Consider the following 18,461-nt stretch of genomic DNA (forward strand, 5'->3'; position numbering starts at 1 on the left):
GCGCCTGTGACAGTGAAGCTGGCTTTGCTTATTCCTGAGAGAGTCAGCACCTCTCTAATCTGTCCACGCTTCTTGGATTTTTACTTCTTTTTGGCAGAAGTGGATTCCTGTTCATCTGGGTGTTTTTGTTTTCCTAACATAGTTTGTCGGGGTAGCCACTGGTTTTTTGATGAGATTCAAAAATCATGCTTTGGGGGCAAGAGCAGCCCAGGATGTCTGACGGTGGAACGTGGGACAAATTGATTGTTTCCTTTTATGGAAGGGCTGCTTCTTAGGCTTCAGAGGAGACAGATGTTTGAGGAAGAGAGCACATTTGTAAAACCAGTGCAGAAATGAGGAGCGGAGACCATAAAAGGGGAAGCTTTACTTTTGTCGTGTGCTGTGCAATATGTAACACTCATTTCCATCTTCCACAAAACTTTTAATAAAATCAGCATTATTGTCAAGGCTGCCCCTCGTTGTTCATATTGGACTCAAGATACTGTGGAGTTGAGAGCAGGGGTGCCCAAGGGGCCCTGTGTATATTGGGGTTACATTAATTTTCTTACTGTAAAATAAATTATTTATACCCATGGATGTGAATAAAATATTTGAACAGTTTAAAACACGTAATTACAATCATAAAATAAACACTCAAGTTCCATCCAGGCAGCTTCAAAAGAAAATACTGCCAGTTCCTTTGAAAACTGTTGGGTAGACGTCCTCGATTACTTCCCCTTCTCAGCCCCCAGAGGTAACCAGTCAGCCCCTTAGCTTTCTTTATAGTTTTATCTCAAACATAGTTATCCTTAAATAATGCGTTACTTAGTTTTGGTTACTTTGAAATTCACATAAATGGAACATAAACATATTCTTTTGTGTTTTGGTTTCCTCCTCATTACATTTTCTGAGATTTATTCATGTTTGTTAGATAGTCTGTTTATGTTCACTGATGTGTCATGCTCCATGGTTTGAAGATATAACAGTGTATGAACACATTCTGCCTTTGATGGATATGTGGTTTGTTTCCAGGTTTTTCTGTTATAAACAGTGCTGCGAGAATCTCCTTCAATCTCATGGTATAAGAGTTTTCAGGTCATGTACTTGGGAATAAGGTTGCTGAGTCATAGGTTATATTCCTTGTCAGCTTCACCAGGGTGTGCTTTATTGCTTTCTAAAGTGATTCTACCCCTTTTAGGTTGAATTTTCATTATGGATAATACCAGCGCCGTGGCACACCCGGAAGCAGAGACCTGGTCACCCCTGTAGAGACGGCCACAGTGCAAGAAGTGGGTGGACCGTCTCAGGCTCGTGAAATCCTGGCCAAGCGTTTTCCTAATTCCTTCCTTCGCCCATTCCCAGACAGGAATATCTTTCTCATGGGAATGTGTTTAGGAGGCTTCCCGGAAGCTGAGAATATCAGAAAACAGGAGATTCAAAGTTAGCGGCAGAAAAGGAAGGAGAGAGTCACTGGCACACATTTTTGAGGGTCTGGAAGTCTCATCATGCAGTAGAAGGGGGGGGTTGACTTGCAAACGTGTGCAGAAATCCTGACCCCATAGCTGAAATGCTTTTTGCAGCTAGGAATTCCTGTGGTCACTGTAGGACTGTTTGTGAGACCTTCAAGTCCTCTTATCTCTTATCCCCAAAGGACATGGAAATGCAGATACAAGCCTGCCTGAGATTCTGGCATCTCCACACCCAGGCTGCTGTGCCCCGTGCTTCCTGGAGGGAGAGCGCCAAGCACCCACTCACGTTCGTCTCTCCCTCTGGAGGCCAGCCATGGGCCAGTCACATTAGAAAAAGAAGCCAATCCTCACAAGGTCCTCAAAAAGTGGGTACTGTTCCCACTTTAGAGATGAGGAAACTGAGGCTCAGAGAGGTGACTTGTCCAGAGTTGGGTGGCTTCTGGGTGGCAGACTCGTGGCCACATCTGCCTGATCTCATCTGCGCTGATTTCTCCGGGCATCTTCCCCTGTTTGTCTTCTTCTTGAGGAACCCATGGTCCTGGACAAGTGTGTCATCCTGCATGAGCTGTAGAGTAAAAAGTAACAGTTCACATAATTTAATGAACATTTAGGAAAATCACCATATGAACTTCTTACAGTTTAGTAAGAGCAATGTTCTGGGCTGACCACAGGTCTTTCTCCCTTGACATTACGATTTTTATGTTTTATTGTTTCTATATTTGTCTTTCTGAACCTCTCACCGCCTGTGGTCATGAGCCTGTGAGTTCAGCTTGCTGTACAGCTGGTGTGTGCCCGCAGCCAGGTGGGTCTTGGCTATAAAGCTTGCCTCCGAGTTCTCCTGGTCATCTCTCGTTTGGCTGGCAGAGGCGATTTCCCCTCCTAATCGTCATGGTTTTTAGTGGAAGCTTTCCTGGGATCTGCTGTTGCAAACTCACGCTGGCTGTGGTATTTGTCTCCGAGAGGCAGTCGGGCTTGGCGGCACAACCAGCCGCCAATAGCTTGGCCCCTGGGGATGCGGCTCTCGCGGCCTCCCAGGCTCTTCTCTTCTGCAGCCACACCTCGCCCTGTTAACCAGGGAGTCAGAAGCCCAGTGAGGAGGCATCATTCCAAACGTGGGGGAAATATTATAATCAGCCCGTATCTCACTGTGGCATGGGCAGATCTGGCTGTGCCCACCAGGGATGCACCGGGAACACAAGTGATTGAGGCCTTCCTCTGCCCACTCACCAGCTGCCTCCCATGGCGGTGCCGCTGCACCTGCCTCTCTGTTACTCTCCTGGACTGGAGGGGGGCGATTTGGTTGTCCCCTAGGCCCTGGATGCATTGGGAAGGTAAAAACCATGGTCTGAGGAGTTGTTTGCTATGACCCCAAACACTCTACCCACCCCCAAACATTAAATCGAAAAAAAAAATCCTTAAATCTTCTCATAATGGTCATGCCACATAAAGAAAAATATTAGGAGCCTTAGTTTCCAGAACTTTTTTGTAGCTCGTTGCCCTATGATCCTATATCCTCTACTTTAAAACTGGAGAGAGAATCTCAAAGAAGAATAAAGATTACTGAGGATGGCAGTAGACAAGGGAACAGAAGTTTTTCATAGTCCAGAACAGGGGTCTGAGAGTGTTTTAGGCTTTATGGGCCTCCCTGGCTCTGTGGAATACTAATCTTTGGACTGAAAATCCTTTAAAAATGTAAAAACTGTTGTTAGCTTAGAAAAATAGATCACAGGCTGCATTTGGCTTGTAATTCGCCTATCCCAGCCCTATACACTTATCTTCAATTTTAGAGCAACAAGATTGTCATAGAAAAATATTTCAAGAGTTAATATGGTAAATTTTGAGAGGAAGCAGTGAACAGAAATATCAGGATCAAGCATGACTAATTAGGAAATAATTTCTGGAAAACAGAATGAGCAAAGAAAAGGAAGGACAGAGAGATCATGAGGAAATTAAAAGAATGTGTGATGTGCAGAACCCAAGAATGGACTAACAGTTACCAAAGGGAAAGGGACTTGGGAGGATGGGTGGGAAGGGAGGGATAAGGGGGGGAAAAAGAAAGGGGGCATTACGATTAGCACATATAATGGGGGGAGGACACGGGGAGGGCTGTACAACACAGAGAAGACAAGTAGTGATTCTACAGCATCTTACTATGCTGATGGACAGTGACTGTGAAAGAGTATGTGGGGGGTAGTTGAGGGGAGCCTAAGTAAACATAATGTTCTTCATGTAATTGTAGATTAATGATACCAAAAAAAAGAAAAAAAAAGAATATGTGATGTGGAAAAGAGGCAGGGATATGGGATGAGGATAGAATGGAGTATCTTGAACAAAGTAGAGAATCTGAAAAAAGGAGTAAATGACCCAGATTTTCTCCTAAGCATAGTTACTGGCAAATGATTTACTCCCACCTGTGGCTTGTAGGTGCTGTCCTCGTCCAACCACGTGTCAGGTCGCGGGTCTTCACTTGCCTTCCTGCTGCGTCCCAGCCCTCTTGGGTCAGGGCTGCTCAATCACCTTTCAGGAACTAAAAAAAAAAGGAGGGGAAGAGTGAGTCACTGCCCTGGCGTGTAGGTTGGCAGGGGTGAGTGGGAAGGACAGCAATAACTGTGGAAACTTTCTGCGGATTGAGACGTAAATGCAGTGATACCAGACATGTAACTTTAATTGAAATACAAAACTTCACCCCTCTCCTCCCACCCAATAATTGACCATCAGGAAATAGGATGAAGAAAACATCAGAACATGAACTGAGATGTAATGCATGTCCAAGAGAAAAGAAGGAAATGAATCTCAAGTGGAAGGCCAGGTTGGAAAACAGGTGAACAGCTAGTTTTTGCTAGAAGGTAATTTGAAAGAGAGATATCTGAATACCTAGAAATAATTGGACATCCCAAGAAAGGGGCTATGGCCCCAGAACTGAGAAGGAGCACTGAATGAGGAGTCGGCATATCTTGGTGTCAATCTTTAGCTGATCCTGGTGAACCTTGGGACTTCAGGGGAGCCGTTTAGCTTATCTCAGTTTCCTCATCAGTAAAAGGGAGGTAATGTGTGATAATGTGCTTTTCCTGTCTCATACTATTGTTTTGATTTGTCCATGGATAGTGAAGGGCTTTGTAAAGTATTAAGCACTGTAACAATGACAGAGATATTATTAGTTTTAGCATCTTATTGTTATTGATTAGTGTTTTATGAGTGAGTTGACTTCCGTTCATACACTGTGGGCTGTGTGCTAGGGGGTGCTCCCAGAGGGCTCGCTGCCTGTCAGATTTCCCCAAACTGGACTGTGATGATGCGATTAAGGCATTTTCATGGGATCCAAACTTTCTACAGTCCTCAGGTTATGAAAATAAACATTGAAATGCAAATGCATCAAAGACAGGACCCAATTCAACTGTGAACATCTTGCCTGTTGATTAGCTGGTCACCTAGCAGTGTCTTGAGAGAATGGAGCAGAATTGCCACTATGGGTGTCCAAAGAGGTTGGGGTTCCACGAAAGCATGAAATGCGCGAGAGTCCCAGGGAGGAACGATGCCTTAAGGAAGACAGGAAAGGTCTTCTGCAAATGACTCCCCAATTGTGACCTATGCTAATTTGTTCTGCCTAGATCTAGGGTCATTGATCGACAACAGCCTGTGATCTTTTCCTTCACATTCCTTCCCAGTGCCGTTTTTTTCCTGAACAAGTTGTCTCAGAGCAGGAGCCTAAAACCCTCCTAGAGCTGTTGTGACATAGCTGACTTTCCACCAAATGCTCATACTCCCCTTCTAGGGGCCACCTCTGCAGACTGCCTGGTCTAGCTGGGGCTGGGTGCCCATGGCACGTGAGTGGATGTGATGGGTCCCACTTACAGGCAGAGGTGGTTATTAAAAAACATGCACTGCCTGTACTCTGTTTATCTCGTCTCCTGTTTATTGGCTATAGATGCCAGTGGCGATGCTGGAATCCACATCTTCAAGATGGAATGGCCACAAAGATGGAAGGAAACTGGGCATCTGTGTCTGTGCTTAGAGGAGAACGCCTAGTTGGGAACACTCACATCAGAGTGGAACATGAGCAAAACATCCACAGAGATTCTCAGATTTTCTGGGATAGCAGCTAGTGTCATTTGGATTAATACAGCTTCTGACATCAGCAAACCTCAGACTTCTGTTCTCTGCAGAATTGTGATTGGCTGGTCTTTTCTCTTGAGCTTGAGCCCTGGCTCTGGCCCGTCTCATCCTGGATTCTTTCTGTCCCTCTTGCAGTCATGTCCTCAGACGAATAATGACATCAACAAAGAGCAGAGAGAACAGAAGAATAATGGGTATTTCGTTCATTGTTTTCTTGTCCTGCCTGACTTGACTGCGTGGTAATAGCCCAGGTGTCTGATGGGAGCCGAGAACAGATGATCATAGGCCCTTGGCTTAAACTCTTATGCTGGATCTAAAAAAGGTATAAACAGTAAAGGCCGTAAGTTTCAGTGACAGCACTTTAAATTGAGAGCCAAGAGGAAGAGTGTTTTTTACCACTTTATATCCATTGAATTTGTTTCTCTTTCATTTCTTACTTTCCACTTGGCAGAGTGCCCTTGAAATGTAAACTGTGTCAGCAGTGCACAGTGTGGCCATTACCTGGTTTATGAAATTGGCATGGGAAGACCAGAGAGTTGTCTCTACCTGAAACTATGTTGTGTCCCTGGAGCTCAGGTTTGAATACTTGGGTGGAGGAGAAACTGACAGACTAAGTGTGAAGGAGGGCAAGTTACACGAAAAGTAAGTAAACAAAAACCTAGAAGACAAAACAAAACAAAACAGGTGCTTACCGAAGTACACCAGACTTGTCTCCGAGCTCTCATAATTTCCCCATCGATGGTGCCCACAGGTACACTCAGCATCACAAGGTGAAGTTTGTACTTCAAACAGCTGGCACACAGCCTCTTCCTTGAGTACCAGAGTCGGTAAGATTACGGTTTCTAAACAAAAAAATCACGCCAGACACTTGGAGATTAAGTGGCTCAGCTGGAATTGAAAACATGGTTTGAGGATCCCCCTTCCCCGGTTTCTACAGCCTATAGAGAGCCCACTTGTCTTGAATAATCCTTTAAGTTCCCTCAGTCGAATACATGGCCCTTGGGGAAAGAGTTTCTTAGGTGCTGGATTCTGATGAGAGTCCAGACTGCCACTTACTGTCTATGACTTCAGCTACGTTACCTCCATTTCCTCATCCGTAAAATGGAGATAATCGTATGACCTACCGTAGAGATTTGCCAGGGGGATTAAATGAACTAACAGAGGTAAATCATTACAATAGTAACTGCTAAATAAGAACCAGTTGTTGCTACTGTTTTTCTGTTGTGGGCTAAATGCGTTTCCTCCTTTTTGAACTTTTGCGGGACTGGAACACAGGTGAACCAGAGCCTCAGACAGTTTAAGGTTCTGCCTCAGAGCATAATGATGGCACTGGTGTCCACAGCTAGCTTTTCCCTTGCAGTAGTCACAGCCGGGGTCCAGCCTTCTCTCTTGAGCTGTAGCTCTTTCCCTTCATCTTCTCTCCAGTGATTTTCTTCCGTGTTCCCTGCAATTATGTCCTCACCTCACTGGCAGTTTTACACTTGCTAGTCCAGTCTTCGGGCTTCAGGAGTTACATCATTGTAAAGCCCATACAGTAAGGCACAGGATGGTGGCTGTAGTTAATAGTGCTGGATTGGGTGTTCGGAAGTTATTGAGAGAGTACATCCTAAAAGTTCTCATCACAAGAAAAAGATAGTAATCGGTGTGGTGATGGATGTTCGCCAAACTTATTGGGGTGAGCATTTTGCAATATATGCAAACATTGAATCATTTTGTAAAAAGTTAAAACGGTGAGGGAGCTTTTGAAAACTGGCGTCGGCATACTAAATACCTAACATGTTTTCATACCTAGTATTTCATACCTAACAAATACATGTTTTCATATATGTAACAAATACATACTAAATACCTAACAAATGACAAATATATGTTTTCATAGCAGGAGAGGACAGTTTCATTTAGGAGCAAACGATGGCACAAAGCTGTTATATTGACACTGGCGATTAGAAACAGAAGTGAAAGAGCAGGCTTCCCTAGGATCCTTATGTCAGACACATTGTACATATCTTGTCTTCCCATCTAAACCTGTAATAAACTAACTGAATTGCATATCTAATAGATAACATGTAGCTAAAAGGAATTTCTTCAGGTGTCTTGCATACAGGATTCTGACTATCCATCTTTTGGTGGCACATTTTCTAAGGACCAGAAGTACTCAAGGAAATCTTAGCTCATTGGTTTTTATTGTCAATGTTGTACTTTTGAAATTATTGTGTGTGTATCATAAAATAAAGCAAATAAGCAAAGCTGTTGCTGATCTTAGGATCTAAGGTTTTCAGTGTGTGAGAAAAGAGAAAAAATACAGAACCAAAGAAGTTAATGGGTTCAGCTTGTAATATCAAATCTGAATTGGAGATATCAATATAAACACAAAGTTATATGTAATACTACCTACACATAATCTATATAAAATATAGCATGCATTATATACAATGTAATTCATCTATATCTGCATATAATGTCTATGTCTATATTATATATGCAGACATATACATATATATGTGTGTGTAGAAAGGGACAGAGAGAGAAAATGCAAGAACATGCTTTGTCCAATGAAAGAGCTTAGCAGCCATTATGCTTCAAAGCAAGGAGCACACTTGACATTTAACTATTGTTTTCTAAAATACCGTTCTCACTAAAAGGAACCAGACTCCTTGGAGAAACGGTAAGTTCTAAGTTTAAGGCAGAGAAAAATTTAAGGTGAGCCTGAGATCTCTTACTGTATCAGAATGCAAGGAAATGCTAAATACTATTTGGGGTCTTGTTAAAAGGGTTCAGCTGAAGGGGCTCTTACTAATCAAGATGGGGATGAGTGTCACAAAGAATGTTTGTGATTGAGCGTATCAGTAAAAATATCTGAATCCATATCGATAATCAAAAAAGAAAAAGGGAAACAAAAATCTATTTGCTACAGTAGAGATTCTTAGTACACAACTCCTTATTCTGAAAATTAGTAATTTTGTATTAGGAAGGTAGGTTGTGCTGCAATAACAAAATACCTCAAAATCTTAATGATTTAAAACAAGTTTATTTTTCACTTTCACCTTATGTCTGTCTTGAGTTAGCAGGAATTCTGATCCTTATCATCCTCACTTAGGGGTGCAAAGTGACAGAGATTCAGTAATGTGAATACTGGCATTGATCTCTGTTGCAGTGGAAAGGAAGGTGCTGCAAAAATACCTGTGTGCTTATCTCTCTTTGACCCAAACAAGGTATATGGCCATGTCTAAATTTAGGAAGGTGGAAAAGTTCAGTCCCGTTATGGCAGATTGTATAGTTTTTGTAGGAAATAATTTTCTCTCTGCTTTGCTAGAAACAGAGTAAACTTCCGCCGTCTACTGATGCGACTTGCTTTGGCTGATGAAATGTGGGTGGAAGTGACAGCAGGTTGGCCCAAAGCAGGAGCTTCAAGAGCAATTTGTGCTTTTGCTCTCGGCGTTGCACTCATGCTGTCCAGCAGGAAGAGTAGGCCCCCAGGAGCTACTGCTGCTTCCTTCAAACTCCTGGTTTGGGAGAATGTGACACGGATCAGAGCTTGCAGCAAAGCCCAGTGGAGCTGCAGCGGAGCTGCGGCCAAATCCCAGACCTGCGCGCAAGAAATGTTTGTTGTTGTAAGCCACCAAGATTTTGGATCGTTTGCTAGTGAAGCTACAGCTGACTAACAAATACACCCATCATAGGAAGAAAAAGATGAAATATTGGTGAATATCCCAAAGGACTGCCATGTTGCCTTTTAGAGGAGGAACTGTGGTATTATAGAAGATTGCCAGCTGATAAGCCTAACAAGGAATGAGTCTACCAGAAATCACCATTTGCCATCTTGAAAGAACTGATTCAGGCAATTATTACCAATGAATTTTGGAACCATTCGATAAAAGGTTGTTAGGAAATAGAATATTTGGGTGAGGCCTGAGTATCATCCTACAGATGGCTTGCCTCTTGCAAAGAATTCAGTTAGTTGAAAGTAGAGAAAGCTGTTATCCTCAAACTGCATCACTGATAGCGGACAGCTTGGTGTCATGTGCCTGCTGGTGTAATGCAGGATGAATTAGCAGGGCTGCCTTTGAAATCACCTTGCCTAAAAAGTTTTATCTGTATTTAATCAAGACTTGAGTTCAGAGTTCCAATATATAGGGAATGCAGGCGACGTGGGAACAGGTTTGGTGCTGCTATGAGAAACTGCACATCAGCAACATAGTCATTTCAAAAGGTGATTACTCGTGACGCTTCAAAATGCCAATGTCATGGGGATAATAAGAAAGCAAGATGTGTGTGCGGCTGTTCTGGTGTGAAAGTGACGAGAGATGTACAGCAAATGGAATGCACGAGCCTTGATGGGAAACCTAAAGATAAAAGCATCTGAGCTCAGTTTGGGAAATTTGACTTAACGGTTTGGATGTTAGGTGATCATGGCATTTTTTTATAATATTCTTAGGTATAGTAATGATATCAAGGCTACTTGGAATTTTTTTTTATTATAAATGTCTGCTGAAGTATTCAGTGGCTAAACACCATACCAGCTCAGTTTCAAATAGTCAGCAGTAAATGTATACAGATAAGGAAACACCCCCCCCCATACAATGTTTGCAATTTAGAGGGAAACATGAACATTTCTTGTATCTAAGTGATAGTTATGTAAATGTTCATTATCTTATTCCTTCAAATTTGTATTTGAAATTTTTCATTATAAAAAAGCCGGCAACAAAACAAAGCAAGTGATTGCAGTGGGGTTGGGAGAGAAATTCAAATCTGTGGTCAAAACGTCATCCTGATCCGGAAGTCTACGGAGGTGAACGTGGTCTCCATTTGTTTTCTCTTGTCTGCTGCAGAGTCATTTCATTGCAGTGATTCTGAGCCTGAGTGGTTGTCTTGACACTCTGGTCCTTCATCTTTCCCCCTTGTACAAAGAAACATCCATTGATTTAGAGCAGACGGGTAATCACTTGACTTAACTTACAGCCTTCCTGGAGAAACCGTATCTTAATTGGCTAGCCTGCTGCTTTTTTGGCTTTACGAAAAAAATAGTATGTATGTAATACAGATGCATGTACTTGAACTTGATGTGTTATTATTTTTTCTGTGTTCCCACCTCCTCTGCCTCAGGGGGAGATGCTCTTCTTCTTCAAGGTGAACTCCGCCTGTGCCCCAGAGCGTGGTGCCCTTTCCTGATTCCTTCAGGAGCTTGATTAGACCTTCTGTTACCCTCACACTTCACACAGTTTCTTTTGACTCTTGACCTTAAGTCAACCACGCACATGTACCTGTACCTGTTGCCTCCATTTAAAAAATAATGTATTTTTCTGTTACCTACTAAGCCTCCCAAGATGTATTGACCTCTCTCTCTTCTTCCTTGATGGCAGAATTTCTGTGAACTATACAGTCCATGCAGCTGTTGCCATTTTCTTACTATTCTCATTCATTTCTGCAACAACTCTTGCTCAAGTCACACACAAAAAACAAATCGAAAGTTCAGTTTTCTGGGTTTTGTACTCATCTGTCTTTTTCTGACTTTTAAGAAAACATTCCAGTACGTCTCCATCTTAATTTTTTCCCCTGTAGTGTCTAGGGGACCTTACTATGGTTTCAGAAGAATGCCTAATGTCAGTGACTATAGAAAACCTGAGGTGCACAGACCTTTTCCAAGCAGGATCGGTCCCTTTTGGACCCTTTCCCACCAAGCTCAAGGCCACAGGGGTTCTGCTGACTCAAGCTGCTGTCCTCCTTGCGACTCAGTTTCCCTCTGTCCACTCCAGAGCCTTTGTGCCCCTGTGTGCCCTCCCCTTGCCCCCATTCTGTTGCCTTATACCTGGACTCCTCAGCGCGGGCCTTCATCCTGACTCTCTGGGGTAGTATCTGAGCTTTGATCTGAGTTCTTCCCATTACATCCCCTCTTGGGTGTAATGCATAACATCTGAGATTCATGGGTAACAGCCTGAGGCCTGCTAGGGTTAGTTTCACCCTTGTATTGTATTCAGGTTCCCAGAACACCACCCCCGACAAGGCCAACCTCCACCTTTCTGATAAAAAAGAATCATACACAATAGTGGTTTTGCCCAATAAATGTAGTTCTTAGGGCTCTTGCGTCTTGGTGGTGGCCTCTGTGGCCAATGCCAGCTTGAGGATAGAGTTGCTTATCTTGTGCCTGTAGACCTAACAATCCTATTCAGCGTCAAATACCAAGGAGGATACAGGCTCTGACATCTAATAGTTTGTGTGCCTTAAACTCTCCTGCTTGGATCTCTGAGCTCCTCATGAGAAAGAAGGATGGAAGTTTAAACTGACGGTGTCGTTAGATGCTTATGTTATCGCCTGTCCCTGCTCCCCATGAATTGTCTACAGCGTTGAGGCCGCGGTATTCATGAGACAACAGCGTGTGGGAGAAGAATGACTCGTCAAAAGCAGGAGAGCGATGAACAGGTGAAGCCTTCTAGATACTCTCTTAGAGAAACCAAAACATTAAGTAATGTAGTTCTGCTCAGATTATAACTTTAGTATCTCAATGGTTAAAAAATGCCACTCATCGTGACTCTTAGCTGTCACCCGAGGGCAAGTCAACCTTCGTGAGCCTCATTTTCCTTCTTTGTAAAATGACACCCATAAGCAGTTACCACAGTTAAATGAATTAATATCTATGAAGCACTGAGACAATGCCTGGCCCATGTGTATATAATGTATCTTTATTAAATGTTTTTAAAATGAAAAAAAAATGCGATTCATCATAATCCAGTGGGCTGAGTGACTGCAGTCCAGATGATCTATCAAAACTCCACCACTTGGGGCCTCTCTTCACACAGTCTTTGGTTTGTTTACGTCTGAGCCAATCAGTGCAGCACTAACAGCACAAATCAAATCATGATAAAAATACATATGAGAGCCCAGAGGTTTGCTTTCTGGGTGACGTGTTCCCAGCAGCACTGTCTTCATGACACAAGGCAAGGTCTCCTCTATGTTCAGTGGTAAGTCCCCAACGCTAAAAGGATTATAACCCCTTTTGAGGTTTGAGATCATTATTGGATGGTCAAACCCCATTAACCACCTCCTTGTCCACTGACAAACTTCCTTAAAGGGCAACTTTCCCTGAAACTTGGCTATAGCACCAGCTTTTTTCTCCAGGAAATCTTTTCTTGTGTGGACTGTAGTATACCCTGGTATGCTGTGTTCTCCCCAATTCCTGGAGTTAGATTCACACTCTATAAGGGGACCGTCCTGTTTGAAGAAAATGCCACCTGGGAAACCTCTGCCTTCAAACTTACTCAATCATCTGGTTTTGCCAGGGTGTTTATCCAGGATGGGAAAAATAGAGATTCTTCCCTGAGGGGGCCTGCATCCTTAATCCTGAGGTATGATCACAGTAGTGGCTGAGGAAAATCTCAGTTCCTGCCAGACGTGATGAGCTCTGTTTCTAGAGGGATTTTAATTCCAGGTCATGTGCATGTTAGGTGGCCAGACATGCAGATCCCTAGTCCTATGGCCATCCAAGTATTTAGTTCCAGAGCAGGACATAGCCGAGCTTTCCTACTCCACTGTGTTCATTAGAGTTGATAGAACTCAAACAACATGATGTCAAGACACACCTAGGTCAGCACGCCCTGGAAGAACCATTACTACTTCCAAGGGGTTCCTGAAGAAGTGGCCAGCATAGGAGGAGGCTTTCTATAGCAGTTTGGTCATTTAAAAAAAAAGAGGCTGAGCACATAGATGCTCAATAAGTATCTGTTGAATGAACGCAAAGATGAAAAATGAGTAAGAGCCAATTTGTAGGTCTTGTCTATTTGCCACATATAAGCCTGGCAAACCACTAATGCTAATTTACTATCCCTAATATCATGTGTCACCGCTTCCTGTACCTTCTGTCTAAGCTGACGCCGTGCCAGACATTTCACATGCAGGCCCCACCCTTCGTGCAAGGGATGGTCTAGGAGAACTGAGTATTGCTTTATTAAATCCCAGTCCTGGAGCTGGGAGATTGTCTAGATTTCACGGTAGACCTGCCCGGGCCTGATTGAAGGTGCTCAGTGTTGTACTAATACGATCAGTATCTCTTCCAGCCACATCCACTGCCATTTTTCAGGCGGGATTTACCAACTCACCTCTTTGCCTGGCTATGTGGTTAACTGAAATTGCAATCTGAACCTCACCCAAGGCTACAGGATTTAGTGGCCCATGTGCCACATTGCAGACAGTTAGACAGGAAGGCTCTGAGCCGGGGCTTTCAAATTTTTCATCAGAATCACCCTGGAGAGCTTGTAAAAACACTGCTTGTGCCACCCTGAGAGTTTTGGATTTACTGGGTCAGAATTTGCATATCTAACACGTTCCCAGGGGATGTCAATGTTGCCTGTCTAGAGGCTACACTTTTTAAGAACCAACACTGTAGATATGAACTTCCTTGAAATTTGGTGAGCAAAATAAAGGAAGAGCTCTTAGCTTTCATTTACTTATTCTAAAATATCGTTGGCTTATATCTCAAGTTAATAGGAGGAACACTGTTCAGGCTTGACTGGGAAAGGAAATGGAAAGCTAAGCACTTTGAGGGGAGGAGCCTTAACATCCTGTATGAATCACTCCCCTTCCTTCCCCGGGCTTAGCACCCAGATAACCAAGGAGAGCTGGCCACGTTTCCAGGAAGCTACCAGTGGCATTTTTTCCACATTATCTTTCAAAACCTTTTCTTACCGTGTCCCGTTATGAATAAATGAGGAGCTTTACCTGATCTTTCCAGCTAATATGACAAATAAGCATCCGTGAAGCTTTGACTCAAGGAATAGCCTGCTGCGGAACCAGATTCTAGTGAGGTAAGGCCTGTGGGAAGTTTTCTAGAAAAAGCTCCAGAGGAGCCAGTTGCTAATCAGAAAATTACTTCTGGGTTTCTGTGGTGGGAGAAAGGGCCAGTTTTGACTATTTCAGAAAAGGAAAAGCTGTAGATAGTCTGATTCTAAACTTTCAGCTGACAGGGGAATAAGTCACCTTTTATTTCACCACAACTGAGACTATAACGAAAGAAAATGCATTTGGCTGTGGCAAGAATTAGAATATATTTTGCAGAAGGTTGATCCAGACTGGGCCTCAAACGAAATCTTACGTCATAGGTGTGTGGGTCTGTAGGTGTCTTACCGACATGAGTTTATATTTAGAGGTTTTTGATAGCTGGCTGAAGGAGGGAGAAACTCAAGGGCTGGGGAGCAGTCCCAAGGAAAAGTCAAGAACAACGGCATGACGTAATGCCTATGACGTAATACCAGGTTGAAAACATCAGAGTGCGAAACTGGAATTTACATTATTCTTGCAATTCAAAAAATACCTCGCAGATAAACTCTCACTACATAAACTCAGATGGCAGGAAGTACGACTTTTCAAGTTTGTTTCTATTACACATTCTGATTTCTATGTCCTGAAGTCTGTTTGATGGCAGAAAATTTATTTCAGTCCATTTAAGTCCTGTTTCCCACACTCACAGCTAAATCACTGGAGTTTGGGGAACCAATTAAATTTATGTGATAACTACCCTTTAAAATTTATAGAGACATCTTTTATAGCCTTAATGAATATGTAATAAGTATTTCTAAATGTTCCATCAGATGAGAGTTGTTAATTGTCTGGTTTAAATCTTCTGTATTTTTGCTGAGATTTTTTTTTGGCTGTTTGAACTCTAGTTTGTTGAAAGAAGTGTGCTACCATCTCCCGCCATCATGGTGATTTGTCAGTTTATCCCTGCAGGAATTTTTTGTTTGTGTTATTGAGTCTATTTAACTGTATATTAAATTCTTAACCTACGTGTTTAGAATTGTTACACTTTTTTGTTAACTGACCTTTAATCAGTGTATATCTTCTGACATTTGTCTCAGAGTTTTCTTTGATATTAATAAAGCCATACGGACATTTGGTTATTATTTGGCTGATGTATCCCTCGCCATCCCTCCCTTTCCAACCTTTTAGTAATTTCATGCTTTAATCATGTCATTTATAAGTAGCATAGGACCCAGATTGCACAGTAATCCAATCTGACATTTTCTTTAAACTGGTAAGTTTAATTTATATGTATTGGGATAATCAAAAAATTTGTATTTGGTGTTATTATCTTATTTTCATATTGTTCTTCCTCTTCTCTGTTTGTATTTGTTGAAAATCTTTTTTTATGGTCAATACTTATATATTCCCCTTGATCCTTCTTTCCTAAGTCCTATGTCGTGAATTCTGTGGGGACATGTCATTTTTTTCAAGTCCAAGTAAATCGCTTCCAGATGTAGCCTTTTTGTGTAAATATTTAGCTCTAAGTTCTCTCTTTTTGTAAAATTGAAGTGAAATTCACATAACAAGTAAACCACTTAAAGTGAACAGTTAATGCAGCGTTTAGGATATTTATCGTGTCGTAGAACCACCACTTCCCTCAAGTTCCAAATAGAACAAGTCTCTAGTTTTGTTCTATAATATACAGCCGGGCCACAGCTTACCGTGGTTCGACTCACAGTTTTCGGCTTTACGATGGTGCAAAAGAGATTCATTCAGTACTTCAGATTTTGAATGTTGACCTTTTCCTGGGCCAGCAACGCACAGTATGATCCTCTTCCGTGATGCCGGGCCGGGCAGCCAGCCGCAGCTCACAGTCAGCCGCACGATCCCCCCGCTTCAGCAGCCACACACCGACCGACTACCATTCCGCCTCTCACTTTCAGTAGTGTATTCAGTAAATTACACGATAGTCAGCACCCTTGCAAATCAGGCTTCAGGTTGGCTGACTTTGCCCAATGGTAGGCCCGTGCAAGGGTTCTGAGCAGGTTTCCTGTGGGCTAGCCTAAGCTCTGATGCTTAGGAAGATGTTGTATCAAGTGCACTTTTGATTTATGGTGTCTGCAGCTTCAACAGTGGGTTTATTGGGACATAACCCCATTGTATAGGGAGAAAAATCTGTATGTTATTAGGCCTCCTGTCAGGTGATTTTAGTCTTTTTGAAAAAGAAGAGCTGCATACACACCCAGCGTCTTCCAAACAAGATGTGGCTTGCCCTTGGCCTCTTGCCTGTCCACTTTATTATTACAATTAGCAGAGATCCGATCTAAGGTCAAAGAGCAGGAGAATGTGCCCTATCCTACCTGGGCTGCTTGTGGTGGTTGTGAGCTAGTGTTTAACTAATGTGGCTTCTTCTTGCTTTTTAAATGGAGATACAATTGCCATATAACATAGTAGCTTCAAGCGTACTGATTGTTCATTATTGATGCTAAACACAGCATTCCGAGAAAACCACAAGCCCAGGAAGGGTTGTCCCTAGAGCTCTGTGACTCTGTGCTCACTGGACTGCATTATAGTGAGCATGTGTCAGTTCAGGGGCCACAGATGGAATGTGATGGTCCAGGATCCAGCCCCCTCCCCGAAATTCTTCCCTGATACTTCACAGACATTGCAATTCCTGAATGTATGTAGAATGGAGGATGGGAACAAATGACACCTTGGCCACTAAAGTATTAGTAACATGGAACAAAGGGTTTGGTTTCACTTTTCTGCTCAGCCCAGTCCCCATTTCTGTTATCTGGAGGGGAAGGAATTAGGGGAGGGACAAACAGCCTTCCAAACTTTTCGATTTTAGATGGACAGGTTTTGGGTCCAAAGTATATTAAGACTACGGATGCCTTTATCTAGGCATTTCCATCAGGTCGTATCATACTTGGGCAGTAGGTTGACTAATGGTGTGAGGTTTTTTGTTTTTGTTTTTTCAAATCTTTACATCTCTCTTTGTCTTTGTAAAAGTTCACTGGCAAGTTGGGGACAGCTGAATCAGGAAATCTGAATAGCTTTCTTAAATGACACTTGGAGGTCCACAGACCCTAGTATTCCCAGGATACAGTAAGAGGGTCTGAAGGAACATAGAATTTGGGCCTTTTGTGCATAAAGGGTTCCCAAGAGTTTGGTGGCAGCTCAGATTCTTGTTTGCAGAGCCGCTGTTGAATAATAGACATCAGAGGATGACTCCTGAGGCATGTTCTTTGTGGAAGCAGGGCTATGGTCTGGGTCTCAGCCACCGGCTCAGAGGTCAGGAGAGAGTCGGAGGGAGAATCCTAGTCAGAGCCTCGGCCTCTGCCCTGTGGGCTGCTCACAAACAGCTGTCTCCCTGGCTCAGGCAAGTCCCCTGTCCTTCTGGGAGGACAGACATCTTGGAGTCCCCACATGCTCTCTTCACAGCTGCGGCAATACCGTTTCCTTCCTTTTTTCTCCTTGGGGGAATTTGGAGTAGCGGATCTCACTGAATATTCCGAGTCTTTGGAGGTCTATTTGAGGTTAGTCAGTAAAGCGTTAAGAAGACCATTGGCTCACATGACTTGAGTTTAATTTCTGGATCATTTTACTTTACTTGATTTATTTTTTCATTAGTCTTATCACCACCTGAGACATAGTTTTATTTGTTTCTCCCACTAGAATATAAGCCCATTCCAGGCCTGGGTGTTTTTTGTTTTTTCGATTCTGCTTTTTTTGAACTGTATCCCCATTACGTAGTGCAGTCAAATAAATTAGTAATGAAATAAATGAATATTATTGCATGAGGGTTATTTCCTGATTTATTTATTTATTTTTGTTTTTCTAAATAACTCTGAAATGAACATCTTCAGGTTTTCATTATCTGCAACTCCAGTGTGGACATCTGCTTTTGAATCATTTCATAAGATACATCACTTGAATGCAATTGTTAAGTCAAAGTTGTAACAATTTTTTTTGGCTCTTGATAGGCCTTCATAAACTGCTTCCAAGGATATCCTGCGAGTTATCAGTGTCTCCATAAATGTATTTGTAGTTTTTAACTTTACTAATTTAATAGACACAAAATAACAATAATTTAATTGTTAATTTTAATTAAATTACTAATTTCAATTAAATTATTAACTTAATTTCAACTTGTTTGATAATGTTACT

General features: G+C 42.4%; 1 protein-coding gene across 4 annotated transcripts in view; it reads left to right on the forward strand.

Annotated features, from left to right (window-relative positions):
- Positions 1–18,461, forward strand: part of AIM2 (absent in melanoma 2) — a 91,925-nt gene that overhangs the window by 55,205 nt on the left and 18,259 nt on the right. Inside the window, exon 1 of one of the 4 annotated variants that reach the window (XM_037023784.2) lies at positions 14,099–14,356. The exons of the other annotated variants lie outside the window; for them this stretch is intronic. The gene's annotated coding sequence lies outside the window, so the exon portion shown is untranslated. Of the gene's footprint in view, positions 1–14,098; positions 14,357–18,461 lie in introns of those variants that run through there. 4 annotated transcript variants of the gene reach the window in all.

The sequence above is a fragment of the Manis javanica genome, chromosome 14 (genome assembly GCF_040802235.1).
Source record: "Manis javanica isolate MJ-LG chromosome 14, MJ_LKY, whole genome shotgun sequence".
Classification (NCBI taxonomy): Eukaryota; Metazoa; Chordata; class Mammalia; order Pholidota; family Manidae; genus Manis; species Manis javanica.